Source organism: Xyrauchen texanus, chromosome 20 (assembly GCF_025860055.1).
Source record: "Xyrauchen texanus isolate HMW12.3.18 chromosome 20, RBS_HiC_50CHRs, whole genome shotgun sequence".
NCBI lineage: Eukaryota > Metazoa > Chordata > Actinopteri > Cypriniformes > Catostomidae > Xyrauchen > Xyrauchen texanus.
In genome coordinates, this window is record NC_068295.1 from 312,581 (window position 1) to 330,665 (window position 18,085).

Consider the following 18,085-nt stretch of genomic DNA (forward strand, 5'->3'; position numbering starts at 1 on the left):
ATCCGTTCTCCCCAGTAACACCAGCATCTGATCCGATCTCCCCAGTAACACCAGCATCTGATCCGTTCTCCCCAGTAACACCAGCATCTGATCCGTTCTCCCCCAGTAACACCAGCATCTGATCCGATCTCCCCCAGTAACACCAGCATCTGATCCGTTCTCCCCAGTAACACCAGCATCTGATCCGATCTCCCCCAGTAGCACCAGCATCTGATCCGATCTCCCCCAGTAACACCAGCATCTGATCCGATCTCCTCCAGTAACACCAGCATCTGATCTGATCTCCTCCAGTAACACCAGCATCTGATCTGATGTCCCCCAGTAACACCAGCATCTGATATGTTCTCCCCAGTAACACCAGCATCTGATCTGATCTCCTCCAGTAACACCAGCATCTGATCTGCTCCCCAGTAACACCAGCATCTGATCTGATCTCCCCAGTAACACCAGCATCTGATCTGATCTCCCCCAGTAAAACCAGCATCTGATCTGATCTCCTCCAGTAACACCAGCATCTGATCTGATCTCCCCCAGTAACACCAGCATCTGATCTGATCTCCTCCAGTAACACCAGCATCTGATCTGTTCTCCCCCAGTAACACCAGCACCTGATCTGATCTCCTCCAGTAACACCAGCATCTGATCTGTTCTCCCCCAGTAACACCAGCACCTGATCTGATCTCCCCCAGTAACACCAGCATCTGATCTGATCTCCTCCAGTAACACCAGCATCTGATCTGATCTCCTCCAGTAACACCAGCATCTGATCTCCCCCAGTAACACCAGCATCTGATCTGATCTCCTCCAGTAACACCAGCATCTGATCTGATCTCCTCCAGTAACACCAGCACCTGATCTGATCTCCTCCAGTAACACCAGCATCTGATCTGTTCTCCCCCAGTAACACCAGCACCTGATCTGATCTCCCCCAGTAACACCAGCACCTGATCTGATCTCCCCCAGTAACACCAGCATCTGATCTGATCTCCCCCAGTGACACCAGCATCTGATCTGATCTCCCCCAGTAACACCAGCATCTGATCTGATGTCCCCCAGTAACACCAGCATCTGATCCGATCTCCCCCAGTAACACCAGCATCTGATCCGATCTCCCCCAGTAACACCAGCATCTGATCCGATCTCCCCCAGTAACACCAGCATCTGATCCGTTCTCCCCCAGTAACACCAGCATCTGATCCGATCTCCCCCAGTAACACCAGCATCTGATCCGTTCTCCCCCAGTAACACCAGCATCTGATCCGTTCTCCCCCAGTAACACCAGCATCTGATCCGATCTCCCCCAGTAACACCACCATCTGATCCGTTCTCCCCAGTAACACCAGCATCTGATCCGATCTCCCCCAGTAGCACCAGCATCTGATCCGATCTCCCCCAGTAACACCAGCATCTGATCCGATCTCCTCCAGTAACACCAGCATCTGATCTGATCTCCTCCAGTAACACCAGCATCTGATCTGATGTCCCCCAGTAACACCAGCATCTGATATGTTCTCCCCAGTAACACCAGCATCTGATCTGATCTCCTCCAGTAACACCAGCATCTGATCTCCCCCAGTAACACCAGCATCTGATCTGATCTCCCCCAGTAACACCAGCATCTGATCTGATCTCCCCCAGTAAAACCAGCATCTGATCTGATCTCCTCCAGTAACACCAGCATCTGATCTGATCTCCCCCAGTAACACCAGCATCTGATCTGATCTCCTCCAGTAACACCAGCATCTGATCTGTTCTCCCCCAGTAACACCAGCACCTGATCTGATCTCCTCCAGTAACACCAGCATCTGATCTGTTCTCCCCAGTAACACCAGCACCTGATCTGATCTCCCCAGTAACACCAGCATCTGATCTGATCTCCTCCAGTAACACCAGCACCTGATCTGATCTCCTCCAGTAACACCAGCATCTGATCTCCCCCAGTAACACCAGCATCTGATCTGATCTCCTCCAGTAACACCAGCATCTGATCTGATCTCCTCCAGTAACACCAGCACCTGATCTGATCTCCTCCAGTAACACCAGCATCTGATCTGTTCTCCCCCAGTAACACCAGCACCTGATCTGATCTCCCCCAGTAACACCAGCATCTGATCTGATCTCCTCCAGTAACACCAGCATCTGATCTGATCTCCCCCAGTAACACCAGCATCTGATCTGTTCTCCCCCAGTAACACCAGCACCTGATCTGATCTCCCCCAGTAACACCAGCATCTGATCTGATCTGATCTCATCCAGTAACACCAGCATCTGATCTGATCTCCTCCAGTAACACCAGCATCTGATCTGATCTCCCCCAGTAACACCAGCATCTGATCTGATCTCCTCCAGTAACACCAGCATCTGATCTGATCTCCCCCAGTAACACCAGCATCTGATCTGATCTCCCCAGCAACACCAGCATCTGATCTGTTCTCCCTCAGTAACACCAGCATCTGATCTGATCTCCCCCAGTAACACCAGCATCTGATCTGATCTCCCCAGCAACACCAGCATCTGATCTGTTCTCCCTCAGTAACACCAGCATCTGATCTCCCCCAGTAACACCAGCATCTGATCTCCCTCAGTAACACCAGCATCTGATCTCCCCCAGTAACACCAGCATCTGATCTGATCTCCCTCAGTAACACCAGCATCTGATCTCCCCCAGTAACACCAGCATCTGATCTCCCTCAGTAACACCAGCATCTGATCTCCCCCAGTAACACCAGCATCTGATCTGATCTCCTCCAGTAACACCAGCATCTGATCTGATCTCCCCCAGTAACACCAGCATCTGATCTGTTCTCCCCCAGTAACACCAGCATCTGATCTGTTCTCCCTCAGTAACACCAGCATCTGATCTGATCTCTCCCAGTAACAGTGCTGGTCTGAAACTGGTGTTTGTTAGTGGGTTTGAGAGTTTTCTGGTTTTAGGCTTCAGCTCTTGGGTTTTTTAGGGCTTCATGTTGCAGTGTGTTTGGGGAACTTGAATTTAGGTGTGCCCAAAATTTGAGGGATGGTTTTTCAATATTTAGAATAAGGGTGTATCTGCCTAGTTCGGCCCAGCATGCATTTGTAGGTGTCCTTCTCTGAACTCTTCGAATGTTTCTATAGAATTCTGCATGCAGGGATTCTATGGGGTGTTTGCCCCATCTCCAGTAATCTGTCAGACAGACCCCAAACCTCACATCCATACAGACCCCAAACTTCACTTCCGTACAGAGCAACAGGCATTATAATACTATCAAAGATCTTACACCAGATTGTAAATTTGCCCTTAATAGCATGAATGCTCTTCTAGCTTTCTCTTTAGTGCATTCACTGCCAGACCAACCCCCTCTCTCTCTCTCTCTCACACCAGAGGTTTCAATTAACCCTGCATGTGATTTTAATTTGAGGATACTCAAAGTCTCTGTTTCCAGCTTTAGCGCATTTAAAAATCTGTGACATATTTCTGCTATTCCTTTGGGTTCGAGCTAAGTGACTGTCCTATTTGAGTTCTCTCAGGACACACCAGTAATATCCAAACCACCCCCTCTCGATATTTTTGGAAAGAAAATTAAGAGTATGTCCTACATTTTACATTCTCGTAAATGTAACACACTTCTAAACACAAGAACATTGAAATACACCACAAGATCCCAGTCAGATGTCCTTAAATAAACTAGTTTATAAAAAATACTCCAATTCTTTTATTTCAGTCAATTATTTGGGGTTTATTTTCATTGGGTTTATTCAGTGCACCATTTTGAAACAAAAATTAAGTTGGATTAAATAGTGTAAATGAATCCCATGAAATGACTTTATTTTCTGTATTGATGCATTTCCTTGTTGTAAATGCAATTTAAATGGCAAAACCTCCAGACAAGATGAGTCATTCATATTTTTGGTCCATTTGGTCCAAAAAAATCTTTATACACTTTATTCACTAAATCTACATGAGCGTATACATCGACTTAAAGCTAACAAAATGGTAAAAGTTGTCCCAAATTTGTAAGCATGTAATTCAGGTTCTGTTCCATCTACAGCACTTTGAGAAGTCTCGCTTTATTCCACTACATGGCAGAAAACACTAGAAAATAATAGATGTGAACTGTAGGGGGCTCTAACACATTATACCCCTCACAGATGTGAACTGTAGGGGGCTCTAACACATTTTACCCTCACAGATGTGAACTGTAGGGGGCTCTAACACATTTTACCCCTCACAGATGTGAACTGTAGGGGCGCTCTAACACATTTTACCCCTCACAGATGTGAACTGTAAGGGGCTCTAACACATTATACCCCTCACAGATGTGAACTGTAGGGGACGCTCTAACACATTTTACCCCTCACAGATGTGAACTGTAGGGGCGCTCTAACACATTTTACCCCTCACAGATGTGAACTGTAGGGGCGCTCTAACACATTTTACCCCTCACAGATGTGAACTGTAGGGGCGCTCTAACACATTTCACCCCTCACAGATGTGACCTGTAGGGGGCTCTAACACATTTTACCCCTCACAGATGTGAACTGTAGGGGGCTCTAACACATTTTACCCCTCACAGATGTGAACTGTAGGGGCGCTCTAACACATTATACCCCTCACAGATGTGACCTGTAGGGGGCTCTAACACATTATACCCCTCACAGATGTGAACTGTAGGGGGCTCTAACACGTTATACCCCTCACAGATGTGAACTGTAGGGGGCTCTAACACATTATACTCCTCACAGATGTGAACTGTAGGGGGCCTCTAACACATTTTACCCCTCACAGATGTGAACTGTAGGGGCGCTCTAACACATTATACCCCTCACAGATGTGAACTGTAGGGGCGCTCTAACACATTTTACCCCTCACAGATGTGAACTGTAGGGGGCTCTAACACATTATACCCCTCACAGATGTGAACTGTAGGGGGCTCTAACACATTATACCCCTCACAGATGTGAACTGTAGGGGGCTCTAACACATTTCACCCCTCACAGATGTGAACTGTAGGGGGCTCTAACACATTTCACCCCTCACAGATGTGACCTGTAGGGGGCTCTAACACATTATACCCCTCACAGATGTGAACTGTAGGGGGCTCTAACACATTATACCCCTCACAGATGTGAACTGTAGGGGGCTCTAACACATTATACCCCTCACAGATGTGAACTGTAGGGGCGCTCTAACACATTTCACCCCTCACAGATGTGAACTGTAGGGGGCGCTCTAACACATTATACCCCTCACAGATGTGAACTGTAGGGGGCCTCTAACACATTTTACCCCTCACAGATGTGAACTGTAGGGGGCGCTCTAACACATTATACCCCTCACAGATGTGAACTGTAGGGGCGCTCTAACACATTATACCCCTCACAGATGTGAACTGTAGGGGGCCTCTAACACATTTTACCCCTCACAGATGTGCTCGTCCATAGACATTCAGTCTAATGTTCAGTTCAAGCAACACCCTCATTATTTCATAGAATATCTCGGCCTCTGAGTGGACTACAAGCTCAATCAAGGGGTCATTAGAAAGCTGAGATCCTCTCCTTTGTGAAGATATTAAACATTTTATCATCAATAGTCGATAAAATATATTTCTGATGATTTGTTTTGCATGATTTTCTTTCTGGATGGCATATTTTGTTCTGGACATCTAAGAAATAACATTGACTATTCACACAAGCTCACAGACAAGTAAACAAAGGATTATTTTTTAGAAGACTTTCCAAGATAAAAGCAAATTTAAAGTTTTCAGCTATTTGGGGTTTTTAGCAGCAGTTATCGGAGCATAAATGAGACTTTTGTATTTGAAGACTTACAGAAATCATATTTTACTTTGTTATCTTTTGGAAAACTTTCAAAATATGGCATTAGGACAAATAAAATAATTATACAGTCACATTTCTGAGAGTGAGAGCTTTCATTATATGAGTGACGCAATCATGCTAGCGTAAGATCGTAAGATCAAGCTGTCTGACGAGACGCCGGTCATCACTGAGAAAGAGATACTTATGGATTGAAAAACACCAGATGTTCTGCATGACCACGTGATTGCTTCATTGATTATTTATGATAGGAGGACAGATTTTCACTTCAAGTAAATTGGTAAGTGCTTTTTGCGTTGTCATAGCAACATCTGGAGTTGTAGGCTGCTGGAGCATTCAGTGTGCGATCAAGTGTTGAAAAGTTCAGTTCAACTCGGGAAGTCGGATTTTACAACTTCCTACTCAGGAAAGTGCAATGAAAGGAATCTCGATGTCAGATTTACAACTTGCAGAGATGCAGGGGCATGATGTCACACAAACATGTCCACACTCAGATATATAAAGCAAGTGATCAACATTGACTTTATTATCGAAGTAATATCAATAAATGAGATTCTACATTACATTATATTAAAGCTCGTTTAACAAACGCCTGCAGAAACAGGTGTATAATAGGTGTATTTCGCAATATAGCGCCCCCTTTGGACCCCCGGGTTTAAGGGGTTAAAACGAGATACATTTACTTGAGTGGCAAAACTGCATAAGACATTTTTATTAGTATAATATTCATATTTTTGTACTTTATTTACTTGTTTATAATCAAAACAAGTGAAAAAATCTGTAGCAGAATACTTTTAAAATGTATCCTTCGCAACCCTGCACGTCACACTAACGAAACTTATTTTCACTTACGAGTCTTATTTCAATGGTAGAAGATGACTAGTTTACATAAGATAACTGGTAATCAGAAGGTTGCTGGTTCGATCCCCACAGTCACCACCATTGTGTCCTTGAGTAAGACACTTAACTCCAGGTTGCTCCGGGGGGATTGTCCCTGTAATAAGTGCTCTGTATAATACATTGGTACTCAGAAGGTTGCTGGTTTGATCCCCACAGTCACCACCACTGTGTCCTTGAGTAAGACACTTTACTCCAGGTTGCTCTGGGGGGATTGTCCCTGTAATAAGTGCACTGTATAATACATTGGTACTCAGAAGGTTGCTGGTTTGATCCCCACAGTCACCACCACTGTGTCCTTGAGTAAGGCACTTAACTCCAGGTTGTTCCGGGGGGATTGTCCCTGTAATAAGTGCTCTGTATAATACATTGGTACTCAGAAGGTTGCTGGTTTGATCCCCACAGTCACCACCATTGTGTCCTTGAGTAAGACACTTAACTCCAGGTTGTTCCGGGGGGATTGTCCCTGTAATAAGTGCACTGTAAGTCACTTTGGATAAAAGCATCTGCCAAATGCATACATGTAAATGTAAATGTAGATGATGTCGCCCACATTTGGTAACTGTAACATGAAGCCCCTAGGAGAAGTATTTCAAATTCCAGAGCATATATTTTTCAAACAATCAAAAATGGCCGATTTCCTGTTGGGCGGAGCTTATGAATGTTAGCGCAAAAGTTGTCCGGCTTGATGAGATGTACCAATTTTTGTGACTGTAGGTGAAAATGGGGGTGCTACAGATCCCCCCCGTTCATGTCCATTATCAAGGGGTATTACAGAGCCCCCCCCCACCCCTGCATGCAAGCACTTTCAGTTCTTGGGCCCTAATAATCCTTAGAAGAACAACAGGGTCTCCGCACTTTCAGTGCTTGTGCTGCCCTCTATTGATGACTTCTGTTACAAACATTTATGAATACAACCTGAAGACTTTATGAAGCAACATTTGTATGGTGTACATGGTAAACTATTTCTCTGAAACCTGATTGCATTGCTTTTTTATTTTATTATGTATTCTACAAGTAGAGTATTTAATGTAATGTTTGATGATACGGTGAGAGGAGAACTGAAGGGTTTGAGTGGTTTTATTCTGAAGAGAAACAAATATTTTCTAGACTGCAGAAATATTTATGAATGTATTCCTGCATTCTTGATAAAAAAAAATAAACAAAAATCACATGGTTTTTGTCCTGCTGGTGACGTCACTTTCACGTGAATTCCAGCAGATGGCGCCAGTCTGACAGAGTGCTGAAAAGTCACTGAGAATTCAGGAGAAGGAACAGTCAGTTCTGACCTCATGATGCATCAAAAAGAGCAGTAAAACTGTTTTCCTGTCATCTTTACCTCTTTAAGTGTACTTTAGAAACAAGGAACGTGTTAATAGATTCATGAAATGAGTAGAAATACTTCTTCAATATATTAAACGATAGTTTTGCTACATGACTCCTCAACATAATTACATCAACATTACAGCAATGTATTTATTAAAACAAAATCAATCATGCTTTGTATAACATCATAAACTTATTATCATTAGATAGAATAGAAATAACAACGCTAAAGCAACAATCTACACTCAGATAAAGTGTATTTTGGGCATGTAGTATAGCAATAAAATGGTATTTTTGAAATACTTTGAAACATGTAAATCAGAATCCGTTTAATTGCCCAAACCGTGTGATGTGCTCCGAGACACAAACAGAGCTTGATGTATATTTCCCTTCTTGAATGAGTTTTTAAGAAGCAATTGATTATAAAATCTTGCTTTTTAAAGCACATTTTGGATGTGAAAATGCAGATATGTAAGATTAAGAGGATGTTTTATGTCCTTTGTGACTGACAAAGTCTTTCGATAACACTTTATAATATATAAAGGTAAATAATACTTGCATATAATACTTCTATCATACTGTAATATATTAATACTGTAAGTTGTGGGTCTGTGTGTCCCCGCCCACTTTTAGAATGACTGCTACTCCCCTGATGTAAACAGAGAATAAAAGTGGTGACAGCACATAAACTTGAGGTGCCCCCATATTTATAATTGCGCACACACACACACACACTCACACACTCACACACTCTCTCTCTCTCTCTCTCACACACACCACAGAAACACACACACACACACTCTCTCACACACACACACACACACACACACTCTCTCACACACACACCACAGAAACACACACACACTCTCTCTCTCACACACACACACACACACACTCTCTCTCTCTCTCTCACACACACACACACTCTCTCACTCTCTCTCACACACACACACACACACACACTCACACACTCTCTCTCTCTCTCTCTCACACACACACTCTCTCGCTCTCTCTCTCTCACACACACACACACACACACACACACCTCTCTCTCTCTCTCTCACACACACACACACAAAGACAATGATCCCCCATTTAGCCTTAACAGACTGTAGGGGCAAGTGCTGTTAGCGAGCACCTATGAGGACCCCCCTTACTGGATGCCACCCCTTATTTGACTCTTGCCACCCCATGCAAAATATCCTGGACACGCCCCTGCCTGTAGATACTGAAGCACATGACCATATAAAGCAAAGAATAATGAGACAGATGTGTCTGTGATCACGTTAATCAAACTGGATCTGCCTTTAATCATAAACACTCTCTTCAGAGGATAAAACTGCTCTCAGATCAGTCCAACAACATCTCAATATCCAGAGGCCGTCTGGAACTACTTACATTACTGTAACCATGAACTGTACCTTCAGCAAATCCTTCAAAGTATATCTCCATCAGAGTTCACCAACCGAAATTACTGGTGAAATACAAATAAAAAGGAAATCAATATTTACGGAGTAATCCAATATTAAAAGGGGGTCAAAATATGATTTTGAAGCAAAATGACAGGTCAAAAAAATAACCTTAGAGAGGAGTCAGTGTCATGATTTTATAGGTACACAGAGTTTGGGAGATCTATTCCTAAAACCAGCTGACTTCAGCAGCTCTTGTTGTATTGTGTGTGAATGGTGTGAGTCCAAAAATGGGAATAGAACACTTTTGTGTGTTGTTTTTCCAAAGTTGCAGTGCCTATAACTCTAGAAGTGATCAACATATCTGAATATCCTTTTAGATTCTGGTTCAGAATAAACTTTTCTTTTTGTACCTTCATTTTGAAGGCCCTGTCTGGTTAACTTCCAAAGATATGAAGCTCCAAATGTGGGTCCATACCAACTTTCAAGGGCCGAAAACCAAATGTGGGTCACATGTCAATATCATAGTCATGCTGTTATTCAGAATGAGTGAATACCATTGGAATGTGCATCAGCCAATCAGAATTAAGAATTCAGCAATGTCATGGTATTTGTACTTGTTTACTTTGCTGAAGGTCAAGTTTTCACACCTAAAAACACAAAAGTAACCGGACAGAAAGTGATATTTAATCAGTGAACTTGCAGCGGTTTGTCTGAAGTTCAGTGTTGATGAAAAGGTTCTGATCATCCGGTGTCAGTGCACCGTTTGGATCTCAGTACTTTGTTTCCATGGTGATCTGCGCTGTTCTCTCTATTGTCTGCAGGGCTCTTGAAGTGTTTCGGGTGTCTGTTCCGCCCCACGGCAGGAATAAAGAAACTCTGAGCAGCTGGAGCAGATGCGAATTTGAACCCGAAAGTCATTCTGACCGGCTTTACAAACGTCACATGTTAACATGATGTGTGTCGATTCTGTGCAATCAGATACACAAATACAAGACACTGACAGATGGTGTTCAAGAGGTGTTAATTCCGTCATTATTTACTTACCTTAATGATGTTCCAAACCTGTATGATGTACATTTTCAATAGCGACCACATTTGTCAAGCTTCAAACACACACATATCATAAAAGTCATTTGACTGGCGTGCTACATATTATAATGGACACGATTTTCAGTGACTTGTTCAGTGAGCAACAAGTCAAATTTGGATCAGCAGTTTGAACATTGTCAAAACAATCTCATTATAATCACATCACTAAAACTTCACCCTTTGTCTGTTTATTAAAAGCCTGAAATATGTTCAAATTCCAATTCTTTGACATTAAACTGTTTTTAGTACCATTAGGCAAACTATAAAAAGACATTTAAAAGAAATTAAAAATGTCTTTATATTGACAGAGCAGCTGCATATATGAACATACAAAGAAATATTAGTTCACACTTTCATTTTAAATGTATCTCGTAATGTAATGTAACATAATTAAACGTAATGTAATGTAAAGTAATGTAAAGTATGGTAATGTAACGTAATGTAAAGTATGGTAATGTAACGTAATGTAAAGTATGGTAATGTAACATAATGTAAAGTATGGTAATGTAACGTAATGTAAAGTATGGTAATGTAACGTAATGTAAAGTAATGTAACGTAGAGTAATGTATCGTAATGTAATGTAGAGTAATGTATCGTAATGTAACATAATTAAACGTAAATGTAAAGTAATGTAACGTAATGTAATGTATCGCAATGTAATGTAACAATGTAACGTAAATTAATGTAACAATGTGTCATAATGTAATGTAACAATGTAATGTAAAGTAATTAGCGTAATGTAACATAGAGTAATATAATGTAGAGTAATGTATCGTAATGTAATATAACATAACGTAACGTAAAGTAATGTAACAATGTGTCATAATGTAATGTAATGTAGAGTAATGTATCGTAATGTAATGTAACGTAATGTATCGTAATGCAATGTAACGCATCATTATGTAATGTAACATAAATAAATGTAAAATAATGTAACGTAACAATGTAATGTAATGTATTGTAAAGTAATGTAACGTAATGTAATGTATCGTAATATAATGTAATGCATCATAATGTAATGTAACATAATTAAACGTAAAATAATGTAACGTAACATAATGTAATGTAATGTATCGTAAAGTAATGTATCGTAATGTAATGTATCGTAATGTAATGTAACAATGTAACGTAAATTAATGTAACATAATGTGTCATAATATAATGTAAAAATGTAAAGTAATTAATGTAATGTAACGTAATGTAATGTAACGTAATGTAACATAATGTAATGTAATGCTGATTGAGAGATATTCCTCAAAAGTCTGCTGTATCATATTTAACACATGGATTTCAAAGGGGCTTTTCAATATAATAATATACAATATTTGAACCAAGCACAAGTTGCTTATATTCATCAAATCCTCATTTTAAAATATCAGTCACAATATAATCATTACTGTCACGTTTACTTTATTAAAATCAGCTGTCATTTATCCCAATATAAGAGTCACTTTTCCTGCAAGTCATTTTAAATAGATCGATATAAACATTGAAACCACTTTTCCACAAATAACCACTAGATGTGCCATAAACACGTGTAACGTACATCAAAGTTGACATGTTTATACGTGGTTAGGTTTAGGAGTAAACTAATATAGTTATTAATGAGTCATTATGGTTAAGCACATGCAATAAATCTGGAGGTTGCTGTCCTGAAGTAAGAACGACATGACAAGGACATTAGAACGACATTAGGTTGAGTAAATGATGACAGAATTTACATTTTTGGGTGAACGATCCCAGTAAGCTGCCTGGAAATTACAAACAGATGATTTGAAATATAAAAGCGTTGTTTGCACTTTATAATTCGATTTTTTCCTGAAATGTGCATGTGAATAAATGAATGTTCAGGATCTAAACGGATCTATTTTTAAAGACAACGACTAGAATCATACATGCCTACTCTAAAACGAAGAGTTTAAAGAGCTTAAAAAGCATCACATCATACATGTTTCTATAGTATGACAGTAAAAGGTCAGAAGATCAAATCTGAAATGATGAGAGGTGAAACTGTTGTAAACTGGAGAACTGTATGAAACAAGAGGACAAACATGTATTCTGTGCTCTATACACCTTAACTGTGGCGTAAGAAACTCATTTAATTAGGAATCATTAATGTGTGCTTGAGCCCTGGAGGAAAACCCTCCCCCTCCAGAACGGGAGAATGAAAGTTCCCTCAGGGAAAAGGGGGTGGAGAGTTTCTCTCTTGAACATGGTGACAGATGTTCGGCCTGCCATGAGAAGAGACACAACAGACTGCAGTATTTTACTTTCCATCTCTAAACTCTTAAAAATAAACTTTCCAAATAAAACCAAACAGGGTTTTACAGTCTGATGCCACAAAAAACATGTTGCAGTGTCGTACAAGTATCCATTTGTCATACTTGAGTAAAAGTTAAAATAGCTCATGAGAAAACGACTCATGTTAAAGTATTAAAGTAACAGATATAAAATTTACTTAAGTATCAAAAGTACAAGTAACTTGCATAAATTACGGAAGAGTTCGTTAAATCCATGGCAAATTAATTTACTCACCCTCATGTCATCCCAGATGTGTGACTTTCTTTCATCTGCTGAACACACAATGATTTTAAGAAGAATATTTCATCAATTCAATGCAAGTGAATGGTGGCCAGACATATCAAACTACAAAAAGCACATTTAGAGAGCATAACGATATCCATACTACTACATTGGTTAAATCCATGTCCATGAGGGAGCGGAGTCATATCAGTGACCAGAACAGAGACTTGTGGGGATGGGCTCTTTCATTTGGGCCATAAGCAACCACCCAGAACACCCTGGCAACTGCAGAGCAATGTGCTGAAACAGAGTTAAACAACTTTACAAAAGCATAGTAACAACCTGACAACCACCCAGAACACCCTGGCAACTGCAGAGCAATGTGCTGAAAACAGAGTTAAACAACTTTACAAAAGCATAGTAACAACCTGACAACCCCGCAGAACACCCTGGCAACTGCAGAGCAATGTGCTGAAAACCGAGTTAAAACAATTTAACAACAGCATAGTAACAACCTGACAACCACATAGAACACCCTGTCAACTGCAGAGCAATGTGCTGAAACACAGTTAAAACAACTTAACAACAGCATAGTAACAACCTGACAACCACATAGAACACCCTGTCAACTGCAGAGCAATGTGCTGAAACACAGTTAAAACAACTAAACAACAGCATAGCAACAACCTGACAACCATCCAGAACACCCTGGCAACTGCAGAGCAATGTGCTGAAACACAGTTAAAACAACTTAACAACAGCATAGCAACAACCTGACAACCACCTAGAACACCCTGGCAACTGCATAACAATGTGCTGAAACACAGTTAAAACAACTTAACAACAGCATAGCAACAACCTGACAACCATCCAGAACACCCTGGCAACTGCATAACAATGTGCTGAAACACAGTTAAAACAACTAAACAACAGCATAGCAACAACGCTGACAACCATCCAGAACACCCTGTCAACTGCAGAGCAATGTGCTGAAACACAGTTAAAACAACTTAACAACAGCATAGCAACAACCTGACAACCACCTAGAACACCCTGGCAACTGCATAACAATGTGCTGAAACACAGTTAAAACAACTTAACAACAGCATAGCAACAACCTGACAACCATCCAGAACACCCTGGCAACTGCATAACAATGTGCAGAAACACAGTTAAAACAACTTAACAACAGCATAGTAACAACTTGACAACCACCTAGAACACCCTGACAACTGCAGAGCAATGTGCTGAAACACAGTTAAAACAACTTAACAGCATAGTAACAACTTGACAACCACCTAGAACACCCTGTCAACTGCAGAGCAATGTGCTGAAACACAGTTAAAACAACTCAACAACAGCATAGTAACAACCTGACAACCACCTAGAACACCCTGGCAACTGCATAACAATGTGCTGAAACACAGTTAAAACAACTAAACAACAGCATAGCAACAACCTGACAACCATCCAGAACACCCTGTCAACTGCAGAGCAATGTGTTGAAACACAGTTAAAACAACTTTACAACAGCATAGTAACAACCTGACAACCACCTAGAACACCCTGGCAACTGCAGAGCAATGTGCTGAAACACAGTTAAAACAACTTAACAACAGCATAGCAACAACCTGACAACCACCTAGAACACCCTGGCAACTGCATAACAATGTGCTGAAACACAGTTAAAACAACTAAACAACAGCATAGCAACAACCTGACAACCATCCAGAACACCCTGGCAACTGCAGAGCAATGTGTTGAAACACAGTTAAAACAACTTTACAACAGCATAGTAACAACCTGACAACCACCCAGAACACCCTGTCAACTGCAGAGCAATGTGCTGAAAACAGAGTTAAACAACTTTACAAAAGCATAGTAACAACCTGACAACCACCCAGAACACCCTGGCAACTGCAGAGCAATGTGCTGAAAACAGAGTTAAAACAATTTAACAACAGCATAGTAACAACCTGACAACCACATAGAACACCCTGTCAACTGCAGAGCAATGTGCTGAAACACAGTTAAAACAACAGCATAGTAACAACCTGACAACCACATAGAACACCCTGTCAACTGCAGAGCAATGTGCTGAAACACAGTTAAAACAACTTAACAACAGCATAGTAACAACCTGACAACCATCCAGAACACCCTGGCAACTGCAGAAAAATGTGCTGAAACACAGTTAAAACAACTAAACAACAGCATAGCAACAACCTGACAACCACCTAGAACACCCTGGCAACTGCATAACAATGTGCTGAAACACAGTTAAAACAACTAAACAACAGCATAGCAACAACCTGACAACCATCCAGAACACCCTGTCAACTGCAGAGCAATGTGCTGAAACACAGTTAAAACAACTTAACAACAGCATAGTAACAACCTGACAACCACCCAGAACACCCTGGCAACTGCAGAGCTTATGTGTATTTATGGGTAGATTATTCATATTTTTTGTGTAGATTATGTGCTGTGTGTAGATTATGTGTAGATTATGTGCGGCGTGTAGATTATGTTCTGTGTGTAGATTATGTGCTGTGTGTAGATTATGTGTAGATTATGTGCTGTGTGTATATTATGTGTAGATTATTGTGTGCTGTGTGTAGATTGTGCGTTGTGTGTAGATTGTGTGCTGTGTGTAGATTATGTGTAGATTGTGTGCTGTGTGTAGATTGTGTGCTGTGTGTAGATTGTGTGTTGTGTGTAGAATGTGTGCTGTGTGTAGATTGTGTGCTGTGTGTAGATTGTGTGCTGTGTGTAGATTGTGTGTGTAATCTGTAGATTGTGTGCTGTGTGTAGATTGTGTGTTGTGTGTAGATTGTGTGCTGTGTGTAGATTGTGTGCTGTGTGTAGATTATGTGTAGATTGTGTGCAGATTATGTGTAGATTGTGTGCTGTGTGTAGATTGTGTGCTGTGTGTAGATTGTGTGCTGTGTGTAGATTATGTCTAGATTGTGTGCTGTGTGTAGATTATGTGTAGATTGTGTGCTGTGTGTAGATTGTGTGTTGTGTGTAGATTGTGTGCTGTGTGTAGATTATGTGTAGATTGTGTGTGTGTGTTGTGTGTAGATTGTGTGCTGTGTGTAGATTATGTGTAGATTGTGTGTTTTGTGTAGATTATGTGTATATTATGTGTAGATTGTGTGTTGTGTGTAGATTATGTGTAGATTGTGTGCTGTGTGTAGATTGTGTGTTGTGTGTAGATTGTGTGCTGTGTGTAGATTGTGTGTTGTGTGTAGATTGTGTGCTGTGTGTAGATTATGTCTAGATTGTGTGCTGTGTGTAGATTGTGTGTTGTGTGTAGATTATGTCTAGATTGTGTGCTGTGTGTAGATTATGTGTAGATTGTGTGCTGTGTGTAGATTGTGTGTTGTGTGTAGATTGTGTGCTGTGTGTAGATTATGTGTAGATTGTGTGCTGTGTAGTATGTAGATTGTGTGCTGTGTGTAGATTGTAGATTGTGTGCTGTGTGTAGATTGTGTGCTGTGTGTAGATTATGTGTAGATTGTGTGTTGTGTGTAGATTGTGTGTTGTGTGTAGATTGTGTGCTGTGTGTAGATTGTGTGCTGTGTGTAGATTGTGTGCTGTGTGTAGATTGTGTGTTGTGTGTAGATTATGTAGATTGTGTGTTGTGTGTAGATTGTGTGCTGTGTGTAGATTGTGTGCTGTGTGTAGATTATGTGTAGATTGTGTGCTGTGTGTAGATTGTGTGTTGTGTGTAGATTATGTGTAGATTGTGTGCTGTGTGTAGATTGTGTGCTGTGTGTAGATTGTGTGTCGTGTGTAGATTATGTCTAGATTGTGTGCTGTGTGTAGATTGTGTAGATTGTGTGCTGTGTGTAGATTGTGTGCTGTGTGTAGATTGTGTGCTGTGTGTAGATTGTGTAGATTGTGTGCTGTGTGTAGATTGTGTGCTGTGTGTAGATTGTATGCTGTGTAGATTATGTGTAGATTGTGTGTTGTGTGTAGATTATGTGTAGATTGTGTGTTGTGTGTAGATTATGTGTAGATTGTGTGCTGTGTGTAGATTGTGTGTTGTGTGTAGATTGTGTGCTGTGTGTAGATTATGTCTAGATTGTGTGCTGTGTGTAGATTGTGTGTTGTGTGTAGATTATGTCTAGATTGTGTGCTGTGTAGATTATGTGTAGATTGTGTGCTGTGTGTAGATTGTGTGTTGTGTGTAGATTATGTCTAGATTGTGTGCTGTGTGTAGATTATGTGTAGATTGTGTGCTGTGTGTAGATTGTGTGTTGTGTGTAGATTGTGTGCTGTGTGTAGATTATGTGTAGATTGTGTGCTGTGTGTAGATTGTGTGTTGTGTGTAGATTGTGTGCTGTGTGTAGATTGTGTGCTGTGTGTAGATTATGTGTAGATTGTGTGCTGTGTGTAGATTGTGTGCTGTGTGTAGATTGTATGCTGTGTAGATTATGTGTAGATTGTGTGTTGTGTGTAGATTATGTGTAGATTGTGTGTTGTGTGTAGATTATGTGTAGATTGTGTGCTGTGTGTAGATTGTGTGTTGTGTGTAGGTTGTGTGCTGTGTGTAGATTGTGTGTTGTGTGTAGATTGTGTGCTGTGTGTAGATTATGTCTAGATTGTGTGCTGTGTGTAGATTGTGTGTTGTGTGTAGATTATGTCTAGATTGTGTGCTGTGTGTAGATTATGTGTAGATTGTGTGCTGTGTGTAGATTGTGTGTTGTGTGTAGATTATGTCTAGATTGTGTGCTGTGTAGATTATGTGTAGATTGTGTGCTGTGTGTAGATTGTGTGTTGTGTGTAGATTGTGTGCTGTGTGTAGATTATGTGTAGATTGTGTGCTGTGTGTAGATTGTGTGTAGATTGTGTGTAGATTGTGTGTGTGTAGATTGTGTAGATTGTGTGTTGTGTGTAGATTGTGTGCTGTGTGTAGATTGTGTGCTGTGTGTAGATTATGTGTAGATTGTGTGCTGTGTGTAGATTGTGTGTTGTGTGTAGATTATGTGTAGATTGTGTGCTGTGTGTAGATTGT